Genomic DNA, 15809 nt, shown 5'->3' on the forward strand with positions numbered 1-15809 from the left:
CTTCAATAAATTGGATGAGACACATCCCTATTGGGGAATGTGGCTTTATTTAGTCTATAAATTTAAATACTAATTGCATCAGGAAACACATTTACAGATACATCCAGAATAAACATTTAATCAAATATCTGGGCAAACCAATGCCAGTCAGGTTGATACACTAACCATTACATGTGTAATTTTAAAATACTTAGAAATGAATATTAAAATAGTAGTTAGGGGTAAAATTATTTTTTAAGTGCTTACTTCAGAAAAAATAAAAATTAATGAGTATATTTTCTAATTGAAAAATGATAAAATGTATTTAAAAATTAAAATAGATACAAAGATTAGAATAAGCAAGATAAATATAGATGCAATAGGTAGGATTTTCAAAGCTAAAAATTGATTGGGTGAAATGACTAATAGCATAGAGAAATATTTTCTAACAGTGATTAAGAACAAAACATTGGAGGCAAGTTAAACTATATTAGCAGAAAAATAAGCAACTAATGGCCTTTTTGTTAATGAATCTTAATTTCATGTATGCCAAAACTAGACTTACTCTGTCTGCCTTCAGGGCATGTTGAGTAAGGTGCTTTGTTGGTCCTCACCCTTTATAGTTCAATGAGAGACCTTATGATGAACAATTTATTCTGAAGAACTCCTCATTGGCCTGGACAAAAAAAAAAAAAAAAAAAGAATTCTTTTGTAATTTAAGGCTTTTTGGACTCAGTGATTCTTTCCTGGAGGTGATGCAATTCCAGTTGAGCTATTTCAAATTCTAAAAGATGATGCTATGAAAGTGCTGCACTCAATATGCCAGCAAAACTGGAAACCTTAGCATTGGTCACAGGACTGGAAAAGGTGAGCTTTCATTCAAATACCAAAAGAAGGCATTGCCAAAGAATGTTCAAACTACCACAATTGCACTCATCTCACATGCTAGCAAAGTAATGCTCAAAATTCTCCCAGCCAGGCTTCAACAGTGCATGAACCATGAACTTTCAGATGTTCAAGCTGGATTTAGAAAAGGCAGAGGAACCAGGGATCAAATTATCAACATCCATTTTGTAATTAAAAAAAGCAAGAGAGTTCCAGAAAAACATCTACTTCTCCTTTCTTGACTACACCAAACCCTTTGACTGTGTGAGTCACAACAAACTGTGGAAAATTCTGAAAAAGATGGGAATACCAGACCACCTGACCTGCCTTCTGAGAAACCTGTATGCAGGTCAAGAAGCATCATTTAGAATTGGACATAGAAAAACAGACTGGTTCCAAATAGGGAAAGGAGTACATCAAGGCTGTATATCGTCACCCACTTATTTAACTTATATGCAGAGTATATCATGCGAGATGTCAGGCTCTGTGAAGCATAGGAATCCAGATTGCCAGGAGATATATCAATAACCTCAGATATGCAGGTGGCACCAATGTTATGGCAGAAAGCGAAGAAGAACTAAAGAGCCTCTTGATGAAAGTGAAAGAGGAGAGTGAAAAAGTTGGCTTAAAGCTCAACATTCAGAAAGCTAACATTATGGTATCTGGTCCCGTCACTTCATGGCAAATAGATGGGGAAACAATGGGAACAGTGGCTGACTTTATTTTGGGGGCTCCAAAATCACTGCAGATGGTGACTGCAGCCATGAAATTAAAAGACACTTTCTCCTTGGAAGGAAAGTTATGACCAACCTAGACAGCATATTAAAAAGCAGAGACGTTACTTTGCCAACAAAGGTCCTTCTAGTCAAAACGATGGTTTCTCCAGTAGTCATGTATAGATATAAGAGTTGGACTATAAAGAAAACTGAGCACCAAAGAATTGATGGTTTTGTTTTGTTTTTTCATTTATTTTTATTAGTTGGAGGCTAATTACTTCACAACATTGCAGTGGGTTTTGTCATACATTGACATGAATCAGCCATGCAGTTACATGTATTCCCCATCCCGATCCCCCCTCCCACCTCCTTCTCCACCCGATTCCTCTGGGTCTTGCCAGTGCACCAGGCCCGAGCACTTGTCTCATGCATCCCACCTGGGCTGGTGATCTGTTTCACTATAGATAATATACATGCTGCTCTCTCGAAACATCTCACCCTCGCCTTCTCCCACAGAGTCCAAAAGTCTGTTCTGTACATCTCTGTCTCTTTTTCTGTTTTGCATATAGGGTTATCATTACCATCTTTCTAAATTCCATATATATGTGTTAGTATGCTGTAATGTTCTTTATCTTTCTGGCTTACTTCACTCTGTATAATGGGCTCCAGTTTCATCCATCTCATTAGAACTGATTCAAATGAATTCTTTTTAATGGCTGATTAATATTCCATGGTGTATATGTACCACAGCTTCCTTATCCATTCGTCTGCTGATGGGCATCTAGGTTGCTTCCATGTCCTGGCTATTATAAACAGTGCTGCGATGAACATTGGGGTGCACGTGTCTCTATAAAACACTGATGAAAGAAATCAAAGAGGACACAAACAGACAGAGAAACATACCATGTTCATGGATTGGAAGAATCAATATTGTCAAAATGGCTATTCTAACCAAAGCAATCTATAGATTTGATGCAATCCCTATCAAGCTACCAACGGTATTTTTCACAGAACTAGAACAAATAATTTCACAGTTTGTATGGAAATACAAAAAACCTTGAATAGCCAAAGTACTCTTGAGAAAGAAGAATGGAACTGGAGGAATCAACCTTCCTGACTTCAGACTCTACTACAAAGCCACAGTCATCAAGACAGTATGGTACTGGCACAAAGACAGAAATATAGATCAATGGAACAGAACAGAAAGCCTAGAGATAAATCCACGAACCTATGAATTGATGGTTTTGAACAGTGGTGTTGGAGAAGACTCTTGAGAGTCACTTGGACTGCAAGGAGATCCAACCTGTCAATCCTAAAGGACATCAGTCCTGAATATTCATTGGAAGGACTAATGCTAAAGCCGAAACTCTAATATTTGGCCACTTGATGCAAAGAACTGACTCGTTGGAAAGGACCCTGATGCTGGGCAAGATTGAAGGCAGGAGGAGAAGGGCATGCCAGAGGATGAGATGGTTGGATGGTATCACCGACTCGATGGACATGAGTTTAAACAAGCTCCAGGATTTGGTGATGGCCAGGGAAGCCTGGCGTGCTGCAATCCATGGGGTTGCAAAGAGTCAGACATGACTGAGTGACTGAACTGAGCTGAACGCCAAGCACGATGAATCCCTTGTTGTTTTCTTAAGGGTCTCCCTACCTATTTCTACTTCTTCTTTTCATTTCGGTTTAGAAGGATTTCCTGGAATAAATTTCAAGGAGATCTAATTCAATGCAATCTGCTTCTCAGAGGGACTTGCCTGACATCTATGATAATCATAATGTTTGGAACAGTAGGCATTAAGAGGCACTTGAGAACTTGCCCATCTACTGTCCACCTGGCAAATAGTTCCCCATTCTGAATTGAAGGTAGGACTTAGACAATCCTGGGCACAGTTTGGTGGTCTAATTGCTGAAAATTTTACTGGCCAGAGAAAATTCCCAAGTGACCAAAATCCCCTTGACTGTATAATGATGCAGGCATTTAAATAAAATGCTGGGAGGGATTCCTTAAAAGATTGCAGAAACAATCTTTAGTGGTTATTATTGAGTTACACTGACATTCTGTAGAGAAATAATGAGAAGTTGAAAAGTTTAATAACTCAGGTATGCATGGGAGCCAGAGGAATTTTTTTTCATTTATAAAATTCCCACCCACATCTCTTGTAGTAGAAATGCATAACTTCGGAACAGGATTTGATGTTTGAGTCAGAGAGTTACAATTTTAAATGTTCTTTCAAAAATTAGATGAGGATTCTAGCTGGGAAAACCCAGGACACTTAGACATGGGAATGACATCTGGATGAATCTCCGCAATAATTTTGACTCTTCAGACCCTCTTGAATCTTAGAAACTTTCTGGCATAGCTCACTTATTTCCCAATAATATTGTGTCCTTTCTTTGTACAGGAACGATCTGGAGAAATCACAAAATGGAGATATCACCATCAGACATTTTCCACACCTCCCTTCCTGACTGCCAGGCTAAAGAGAAAAAAAAAAAAAAAAAATTCCAGAATAATCCAGCTCTGGAAGTATCAAAGAAGTTATAAGAAGTAGCTAGCTATATTGGTAGAAACAAGAGGAATACCCACCCATGGGGTTGAATTTTTTTGAGTGGTCGATAAAGGGAAGCAAAATTTAAGACCAGATAAGCAAGAATTAATTGACTTGTGCTCACTTTCTTGATATATGAGATTTAATGCTCTTGTGAGCACTCCAGGGGTGGGGACAAACTTACAGCTGGAGTGATGTAGAGAAGTCTGGAGGAAGCGATGACTTACATTAGCCAAGTGGACAAGACCTGAGTTGTCTTGCCTAAAAAGGCTAAAAGAAGTGAAAGTATTGAGTTGGGCATATTATGTAAGACAAAATATCAACAAAAGATTACCTTCCATTGGAGAGACAGGGCTCAATATTCCCCCAAGACTATCAGGAAAGTTCTCATGAGAGGGAAGCCAGCATAACTAGAATGTTCAGCATTGGGTCTCCTCTGAAAGTCAGGGCTGGTGTTAGCTCTAGTCACAGATCTGGCCTATTTAATATCATTAAGGCCAATGGGGTTGAACTAATAGGAATCAAGTGCTCGTAAGTCCACTAGGTCAACAGTCCAAACTAGGGTCAGTTCTTCTCTTCCTAAGTATCTTTGTCTGCTAGGGATGCTTTAACAAATATAAGAGACTGAGTAGCTTAAACATTAAAAAAAAATTATTTATTTTTTGCATAGTTTAGGAGATTGGGAAGTCCAAGATCAAGGTCCTGGTCAACCTGGTTTCTTGTGAGACCTCTTTTCCTGACTGGTAGACAGTTGCTTGCTTACTAAATTCTCACATGGCCCTTTTTTGGTGTATATTTGCAGAAAGAGCAGGAAATCTTCCTTTCTTCCTCTTCATATAATGATACCAATACTATCATATTAAGGTCCCACCCTCATGACTTAATTTAACTTTTACTACCTCCTAAAGGCTCTGTCTTCAAACAGAGTCACACTGTTGGTTAATATTTCAACATACGACATCTAGAGAAACACAGTCCTATTCTACTACACTGAGTTTGTTAATTGGCATGGACATATTTGACAGCTGAAATAACTCAAGATGTGGTCTTTAACACATGTCCTGTCATGCTCAATCACCCAATCGAGTCTGATTCTTTGCAACCCCTTGGACTGTAGCCCACCAGGCTCCTCTGTTCATGGAATTTTATAGACAAGAATACTGGGGTGGGTTGCCATTTCCTCCTTCAGGGAATCTTCCCAACCCGGGGAATGAACACATTCTCCTGCATCTCTTGCATTAGCAGGCAGATCCTTTACCTCTGAACAACCTGGGAAGCCCCTAACTTGTATGGTAAGAGCTATTAATAGTGGGGAAGATCGAGTGGAGCCTCTGAGCTACCGGCCCCCTACCTCCTCCCCTTGAAGCCAATAGAGTGAATCAAAAACCAAATCACATTCTGGAAAGGATGATGATTAGTGACATCATTAAAGATACAAAAGATGCAGGAGAAGTAGTCCCTGTCACATCTCCATTTAATTCACCAATCTGACTTTGACAGAAATTGAATCCTTGAGAAAGACAATAGATTCACCCAAGGAGGAGCCACTGGAGTGGCTGTTATGTTAGGTGCTATCATTGCCAGGATAGATTTAAAAAGCCTCAGCATGCTACAAGTTGGTCATTGATTTGGTGAGGGTTTTTTTTTGTTTGTTTTTGTTTTCCCTCTTATTCTATCACTTAAGAGGATCAGACGAGTTCACATTCATGTGGAATGGACAATAATGTTCATTTATAGATTTTTCAAAAGGCTATGTTAACTTTCCTGTTTTCTGTAATAATATGATCCCCCAAAATCTGAACCATATGGGCATCCCTGATGCATGATATTGATGACATCATGCTGTCTAGACAGGACAAGCAGTAAGCGGCCCCTTTGCCAAACATCTTGGTAGTACATGTGTTCCAGATGTTGGAAGATTAGCTCTATGAAATATCAGGGATATGGTATTCAGTAAAATTTTAGGATCCAGGGATTTGCAAGGATAACCCTTTAAATAAAAGACATATTTTTGTATTTGCTGACCCCTGAATTGTTGCAGAGAAGGAAGCAACTAGCAGGCTTATTTTGCTTCTGGAGATCACTCCTTTCCACCATAGATATACTGTGTGTTCACCCTCCACACTGTGAGACATGAAGACTGCCAAACTTGGGTGAAACCCAGAACAATGCAATGCTCTGTGGAGAGTCCAGGCTATAGAGCCAACCACCCTGAAGCATGGGCTTTATGAGCTGCCAGCACTGTGTTATTGTGGATCTCTGTTGATGGGAAAAGATGCACTTTGGAGTTTATGGCAAATTCCTGTGGAAGAATCACAAAGCTGGTCCCTAGAGTACTGGGACAGTGTCATGGTTTTGGCAGCAAAGAATTAAAATGAAAGTGAAGTCATTCAGTCATGTCCAACTCTTTGCAACCCCATGCACTGTAACCTACCAGGCTCCTCCATCAATAGAATTGTTCAGGCAAGAGAACTGGAGTGGATTGCCATTTCCTTCTCCAGGGAAGCAAAGAATTAGATGCCTTAAATATATATATATATATATGTATATATATATATATACATATATATATATATATATACTTGCTTTACAATTTTCTGTCAGTTTCTACTGTTCAGCAAATGAATTGGCTATACATATACATATATCCCCTCTTTTTTTGGGTTCCCTTCCCATTTAGGTCATCACAGACTGCTGAGTAATGTTCCCTGAGCTATTCAGGAAATAGCTATTCAGGGAATAGCTATTCAGCTATTCATTAGTTGTCTATTTTATACATATATCAACAGTGTAAATGTGTCAATCCCAAACTCCTCATTCATCCCAACACTCTTTCCCCACTTGCTCTCAATACATTTGCTTTCTATGTCTGTGTCTGTATTTCTGCTTTGCAAATAAGTTCCTCTATACCATTTTTCTAGATTTCACATGTAAGTGATATTATATATTTGTTTTTATCTTTTTAACTTACTTCACCCTGTATTACAGTCTCTAGGTTCATCCACAAAATAGCCCCAGCATATTACTGGGTCCCAGTTTTTTGTGGTATACCACATGGCAGTGTGTCCAGAACTGGCTGGTATAGCTGAATTTACGAGTGAATGAGATTAGTGAGCAATAAAGGCAAAAGACAGATGGGGCAGATCAAACAGAGCACTATAGGACAGAATAAAGGGCTTCAAATGCAATGGTGAGACTGGGAGTCAACAGGGTTTGAGGCATAATTCCAAAGCAACATTCCAGCCACTGTGAGAAAAGTGGATCATGGGGAGCAAAGTGGAAGTGGGAAGAAGTGATGAAGAATTACACTGGTAAATGAAGATAAAATGTTACTCTCTTCTGCATCTGCCTTAGGTGTAGAGATAGATTGGATATAAGAGATGATTTGTGGCAGTGTTTCCTAACTTTTAATATTTCTACTAATCATCTGATAAAAAATCCTATAAAAAATGAAAAATCCAGAGTCTGAATCAAGAGGTTTGAATTAGGGCAACTGATATTGCATCTCAAACAAGTTTCCCAGTGATGATGGCTCAGATCAAACTTTGAGTACCAAGATTCTAGAGATTAAAGTTGAAAATAATTCTGGTGGTTCTGAGCTCAGTAACTAGTGGGAGGATGAAGCAATGCTGATAAAGGAGCATTGTATCACTGCTAGTGAAGAGACAGCGATTAGCACTTTGTTTTGGCCAAAGTAGATGTAACGTTGTCTTTAAATATTCATACTAAGACGACAAATGAGCAACTGAACATTTGAATACAGAAAAGACAGCAGGACCAGATTAGATCCTTTAGAAATATCATTTGCAACAGTAACTCAAGCCATATAATTATATGAAATAATTTACAGAGAATGGATAGATAAAAAGTCAAAGTAGGCCAAATTTTGAGCTCCGTGTCATTCCTACATTTACTACATAAAATACACAGCAAGACCACATATTTTCATGTTCAGAAACTCAAAAGTGTGTTTATAGCTTTACTTTTAATCTTTTGACAAAGGAAATAAAAAAAAAAAAAAAACTGTATTGCAGTCAACTCAAAACATATAATGCCATGTTGGAGAGATGTTTTAGCTTCTTTTCAGAATGAAGAAAATAAAAACAAAATGAAAAGTGATTTCATTTACAAATTGAGTGAACAGTGGTGGAGGTGGTTTAGTAGCCAAGTCGTGTCTGACTCTTGAGACCTCATAGACTGCAGCCAGCCAGGCTTCTCTGTCCATGGGATTCTCCAGGCAAGTATACTGGAGTGGGTTGCCATTTCCTTCTCCAGGGGATATTTCCAACCCAGGAATTGAACCTGGGTCTCCTGCATTGCAGGCAGATGCTTTACTGATAGAGCTGTGAAGGAAGTAGGAACAGTAGGAAGTTCCATATTTTGTTAACATCTTTCTTACCATTTCCACCACCCAAAAATATAACTCCTGAAAAGTTTTCTGAAGCCTTTGGAGTTAATGCAGACCTCAACGTTATTCAGTTCAGTCCATTTCAGTTGCTCAGTCATGTCCGACTCTTTGGGACCGCATAGAATGTAGCATGCCAGGCCTCCATGTACGTCACCAACTCCTGGAGTTTATCCAAACTCATGGCCATTGAGTCGGTGATGCCATCCAACCATCTCATCCTCTGTCATCACCTTCTACTTCTGCCTTCAATCTTTCCCAGCATCAGGGTCTTTTCAAATGAGTCAACTCATCGCATCAGGTGGCCAAAGCATTGGAGTTTCAGCATCAGCATCGGTCCTTCTAAGGACTCAGGACTGCTCTCCTTTAGGATGGACTCTCCTTGGTATCCAAGGGACTCTCAAGAGTCTTCTCCAACACCACAGCTCAAAAGCATCAATTCTTCGTCACTTAACTTCCTTTATAGTCCAACTCTCACATCCATACATGACCACTGGAAAAACCATAGCCTTGACTAGATGAACCTTTGTTGGCAAAGTAATGTCTCTGCTTTTTAATATGCCGTCTAAGTTGGTCATAACTTTCCACCAAGGAATAAGCGTCTTTTAATTTCATGGCTGCAGTCACCATCTGCAGTGATTTTGGAGCCCCCAAAATAAAGTCAGCCACTGTTTCCATTGTTTCCCCATCTATTTGCCATGAAGTGATGGGACCAGATGCCATAATGTTAGCTTTCTGAATGTTGAGCTTTAAGCCAACTTTTTCACTCTCCTCTTTCACTTTCATCAGGAGGCTTTTTAGTTCTTCTTCACTTTCTGCCTTAAGGGTGGTGCCATCTGCATATCTGAGGTTATTGATATTTCTCCCGGCAACCTTGACACCAGTTTGTGCTTCATCCAGCCCAGTGTTTCTCATGACGTACTCTGCATATAAGTTAAATAAGTAAGGTGACAATATACAGCCTTGACATACTCCTTTTCTTATGGAACCAGTCTGTTGTCCCATGTCCAGTTCTAACTGTTGCTTCCTGACCTGCATACAGATTTCTCAAGAGGCAAGTCAACATTATTAGGTTGGTGCAAACAGAATTTCAGTTTCAGACCACGAATTCTAAATTATTATAACTAGGGTCAAACACATCTTTATTAATCAAAATAGGAACCATTACAATCAACATATTTTTGTTAATGAGAAATAAGTTTCTTTATTCCTGTAGCATACAAATCCATGCTTTGGAATTTGACAAATGCTTGGAAAGCATTTTCTGCCTCCTACCGGTTGTGGAAGCTTTTTCCCTGCAAAATGTTGTTGAGATGCCTGAAGAAATGGTCGTTGGTTGGCAAGAGGTCAGGTGAATATGGCAGTTGAGGCAAAACTTCATAGCCCAACTGATTCAATTTTTGAAGCATTGGTTCTGTGTGACGTGTGGTCAGGCATTGCCGTGGAAAAGAATTGGTTCTTTCTGTTGATCAATGCCAGTTGCAGGTAGTTTTCAGTGCATCTCATCAATTTACTAAGCATACTTCTCAGATGTAATGGCTTTACCAGGATTCAGAAAGCTGTAGTGGATGAGAATGGTAGCACACCACCAAATAGTGACGATGACCTTTTTTGGTGCAAGTTTGGCTTTGGCAAGTGCTTTGGAGGTTCTTCTCAGTCCAGCCACTGAACTGACCATCACTGGTTTTTGTATAAAACCCACTTTTCATTGCACATCACAATACAATCGAGGAATGGTTCTTTGTTGCACGGAATAAGACATGATGACACTTCAAAGCCATGAATTTTTTGATTTCTGATCAGTGCGAGAGACATCCACCTACTGAGCTCTTTTATCTTTCCAAATTGCTACAAATGCTGAATGACCATATTATGGCCAACTTTGAGTTCTTCGGCAACTTCTCATGTAGTTGTAGGAGGGTCAGTTTTGATGATGGCTCTCAGTTGGTCATTGTCAACTTCCAATGGCCATCCACTATGCTCGTTATCTTCAGGGCTCTAGCCTCCTTTGCAAAACTCCTTGAGCTACAACTGCACTATATATTTATTAGCAGTTCTCTGGCCAAGTGCGTTGTTGGTATTGCAAGTTGTTTCTGCTGCTTTACGACCCATTTTGAACTTGAATAAAAAAATCACTTAAATTTTCTTTTTGTCTAACATCATTTCTGTAGTCTAAAGCAAATACAAAATAAATAGCAAGCAATAAGTCATTAGCAAAAACAAATAAACTGAGAAATGTGCATTAAAATTATGTACAACATAACTGCATTTGTTTAGGAATGTTAGTCCAATATCAAATGGCAAATTTCAGCAGTGCAAAACCACAATTACTTCTGCATCAATCTAAATAAAGTTTAGATTTCAGATGACTAAAGACAGTCTCAGTAATAAAATAATTTGGAAGACATATCATTCTTATTGCTTATATTGAATGAGATGAAAATGCAATACAAGCACTCTACCACTAATAATTAGTAACTGTCAGTTTTAGAATTGTGTCAACCTCATCAGACAGCAGGTAGACTATCTAATTTTTTTCCTCCATGCTTTGTACATACGTTGATCCAAAGTATTCCTATATAGATAAAGAAAGTGATTTATAAAAAAGAGTGTGAGCAATGTATATTTAAGTGAAATATACCACTGATTTACAATTAATGCTAATTTTACTCAAATTTAAACATGTTTCTGATTTCATAACTTTTTAACTAAAAAATATTTCTATAAAATCTGAAAGCATCTGACAAATTCTTAGATTCCATCCTGATGAAAATGGATGGATCCTTTCTTAATGTGAAAACTGGTGTAATGATATAGACAGATAGTATGAGAGAAGTAAGAGGGAAGTCAGGACAAAGATGTATGGAAGAGGAAGTGAGTAAAGGGCAAAGGTTATCTTTGGTCATAAAACCCTCTCATTACACTCAGACAAAACAGGGATGGCTTCTACCTCCATACTCATGTAGCATTATTCTGGATACACCAGCAAATGCAGTTAGTCAAAATTAATGAGTGTGTATGTGCTTTGGATCAATGTATAGCATAAATATATACAGTGTTTTATACTGTTAAATGAAATAAAATGAGTCTTTTTAAAGGAGATAAATTAAATAATGTATAGCTTCAAAGATCAAGAAAATCAATTGAAAATGTATTAGGAAAAATGTGAGAATACAGTATTGCAAATACTTTCCTCTATAGATGGTGCAATAATTATTTTAAAAATGTAAATATCATACTCAAAACAGAAAATAAAACTTAATTTTGACTACTGAATTCAATAAATATGTGAGATATATAAGGGTATCTAAAAGCTTTACTGGGTTCCATAAAAATATTTTACCAATGATCATAGAGAAAAATAAGTCTCTTGGTAGTTATTTGGCTGTATTGTATGTCTTGTCGCATGATTTTTATATTTGGGGTGAAGGACTATCCTACGATTCATTCAATAATAGAAAATAAAATTGTAGTCAATGCATTTTGCTCAGTACATATAAAGAAAGCTTTAAATGCAATATTATTTTGTTCTCAAATTATGCCTGAAACAAGCAAATAATAGGTTAAAATGCTTTAAATAAAGATGAAAAGTTATACATTTTATTTTTAACAAAAAGAATGATGTGGCTTCCAGTTCTCTTTCTGACTCATACAAAACTTGGAAGTGAATATCAACAACTCTTCTTAGACCCACTGGAGAACTAGGTCACAATGCAAACGTCTACCCTTAAAACTGGAGATGCAGGTGAATACAACAGAATCACAGCTTACCGGGAGAAGAATCCTGAAGAGCCAGAAACTGCAGAAACATTTAAACTGATTGATGAACTGCTGGAGGCTCAGTGTGAATGAGCTTGAGAATGAAAATTCAGGGCCCAGTTCTTACTAAAGCCCCACATTTTCCTGAATTTTAATTGCAAGAGACAGATCAGGTTTTCACTAAGGATTTGAGAAAATTTCACCATGCATTAGGCAGAGTGAGGGTAAAAGTAACAATTTTGAAATACACTCCCAACATTCCTTCTTCACTATATTCTCTGTAACAAAGGCCACCCCTCGAAGGAAACTGCTTTATCAGTCTTAATTGACCTTGGTGAAGGGCAACTAGGCAACTCCAGCTTGCTCTAGCCTTCCTGCCTCACATAGTGAAGAAAAATAAATAAACAAAGGAGCTAAGAAAATATTCTGAAAGTCACAGACCAGGGACTCTTGCCTGGTAGGAACAGGGGGAGGAAAAAGAGGGAAAAAAAGAGACCACAGAGATTTCATCAAAAGATTATAGGCTCTTTCAGCACTGCAGGGCTTTGGGATAATAACAGTGGGTTACATAAGGGAGAACTGGAAGATCAAATTTTATTTTAAAAGGAGTTTATAGGGAAATCTAGTACCAACAGCAGAGAAAATATCAAGAATATTTGAAGAAAGTTAAGCTTCTGACACCTACAACTACAGCAAAAATTAAACTCAGCATGGCTCCTAGCCAGATAAACAGGAAACCTCACACTTTCAGGACTATTTATTTCAGTTCTTTTTACTGAGTGCATCATGCTTGACTTCCAACAAAATTACAGGGCATGATAAAAGGCAAAAAAAAAACAAAACAAAAACGAGTGTCTGAATAAACGGAATAAGCATTAGACGAAATACAGATAAGAGAAATCTTGAGTTTGTCATATCATAAATTTAAAATATGCTGTGATTAATATGCCAAGGGCTCTAATGGAGAAAGTGGATAATGAGAGAACAGATTGCTAATGTAAGGAGATGGAAAATTTATGAAAGACTCAAAAGAAAAGCTGGAAATAAAAAGTACTAAAAACTGCTCATCATTAGACTGAAAAGCAGAAGAAAGATTCAGTGAGCCTAATGATATGTCAGCGATTTCCCTGGTAGCTCAGTGGGTGCAGGAGACCTGGGCTCGATCCCTGGGTTGAGAAGATCCCCTGGAGGAAGACATGGCAACCTACTGCAGTATTCTTGTTTGGAGAATCCCCATGGACAGAGGAGCCTGGCGGGCTGCAGTCCATGGAGTCACAAAAAGTCAGACATGACTAAGCAACTAAATACAACACAATGATATGTCAACAGATATTTCCAAAACTGAAACAACAACAACAAAAAAGATTTTAACAGGGTATCCAAGAGCTGTGAGACAACCACAAAAGATGTGGCATGTGTATAATAGGAGTACTATTAAAAGAACAAAAGAAAGAAGCAAAAAATAATTGAAGCAATAATGATTAAGAATTTTCCAAAATTAATGGATGTCACCAAACCACATATCCAGGAAGATCAGAGAACATTAAGCAAGATAAAAACCCCAGCCAATTTACCCAGGTATATCACATTTAAGCAATGTGTGTGTGTGTGTGCTCAGTCACTAAATCATGTCTAACCCTAGGCTGCCAGGCTCCTCTGTCTATGGGATTTTCTAGGCATGACGACTGCAGCAGGTTGCCATTTCCTCCTCCAGAGGATCTTCCCAATTCAGGAATGGAACTTGTGTCTGCTGTGTCTGCTGCATTGACAGGCAGGTTCTTTACCACTGAGCACCTAGGTAAGAAGCTAAAAACCACAGCTCATTCACTCAAGTATATCATATCTAAAGCACTTCCCTGGTGGGAATATTTATATATATATATTTCATCTTTCATGGATGAAAGTGATCATATTTAAACTGAAGGAAAAAAAGAGACTAGAAAAATCTTGAAATAAGTTAGAAGGATGGTGGTAGTATTATCTATAGGGGAAGAAAAAAAAAAAGACTTCTTTTTACAAGTTATGAGGAAAGAGAGAATGGAATAAAATATTTTAAATAATAGAAGAAATTTAAAAAAAACAACTAGAATTCTTAATCTATCAAAATTATCCTTGAAAAGTGAAGGAGAAATAAAGATTTTATGATAAAAATAAACATTGAGGGAATTCATCACCAGTAAAATGCTAAAATATGTGAGAAATTTAGATCTACATGAAAAAGGAAGAGCATCAGAGAAGTAACAAATAAAGTTATGTAAAATCTTATACTTTTCTAATTTCTAAATAATGATGTAATTGATAATTATTATTTCATAGTAATACCAGCAACAATGCATCATGATTGTAGTATATGGATCAGTGAAATATTATAAGGGATGAAAGAAAGGAATGGAGAATATTCAGCTATAAAATGCCTGAAACACTTATGAAGTAGTATCCTGTTACCTGAAAGAGGATTTATACTAGTTGTAAATGTGCATTTTAAACACAAAACCATCATGTGAAATTTGAAAAAAAGGGACTTCCCTAGTGGTCCAGTGGCTAAGACCCAGCACTTCCATTGCAGGGGACCTGAGTTCAATCCCTGATCAGGGAACTGGATCCCATATGCTGCAACTAAGACCAAGCACAGCCAAATAAATAAACAAATATTTTAGAAAAAAGTAAAAAAAAAAAAAAAAGAAGAAGAATGTAAGCAATTCAATAAGAGAAGAGTGAAAACTGAGTAAATAATATTGTTCAGTTTAAATCATTGAAGGCAAGAAAAGAATGGCAGTTAAAAACATAAAGAAGCAAAGAACAAAAGCAATAATAGAATAGTGACAAATATGGCAGCTATTACTCCTACTATAATAATGACTTTAAATGTCAATGATCTATAAACACCAATTAGACAGAAGTGGAAAGAACAGATAAAAATTAAAATTCAACTATTTCCATGTATAGAGAACCAATTTAGACATAAAGACACAGATAGATTTAAAGTATCAGATTGGAGAAAGATGTTTCATGTTAACAAGCAAAAATACTGGAGGAGCTACATTAATTTCAGATAAAGCAGACTTCAGAAAAAGAAAAAGAAATATCAAATATAAAGAGGAGTATTACATGATGATAAATGAGTCAGTTCTGCAAGAAGATATAAAAGTTCTTAAAGTCTATGCACCTAACAATAGAGAATCAAAGTACATGAGGCAAAAATTATAGAATATTAAAGGGAAGTAGGCAGTCACTGATTATAACTGGAGCTTTAAACATCTGTCTTTTGGTAATTGACAGATCCAGCAGGCAGACAATGGAAAGAATATAGTTGAACTGAACAGAACCATCATTCAATTGGATGAAACGGGCACTTTTAGAGTAACCAACAATAGCAGAATTTGCATTTTCTCAAGATCGCTTAGAACATTCACTATGATAGATCACACTCTGGGGCATAAAGTGCACTTTTGCAAATGAAGACAATAAAAATCATACAAAGTATGCTCTCAGATCACAATGGAATTAAACTAG

The sequence above is a fragment of the Dama dama genome, chromosome 5, assembly GCF_033118175.1.
Source record: "Dama dama isolate Ldn47 chromosome 5, ASM3311817v1, whole genome shotgun sequence".
NCBI lineage: Eukaryota > Metazoa > Chordata > Mammalia > Artiodactyla > Cervidae > Dama > Dama dama.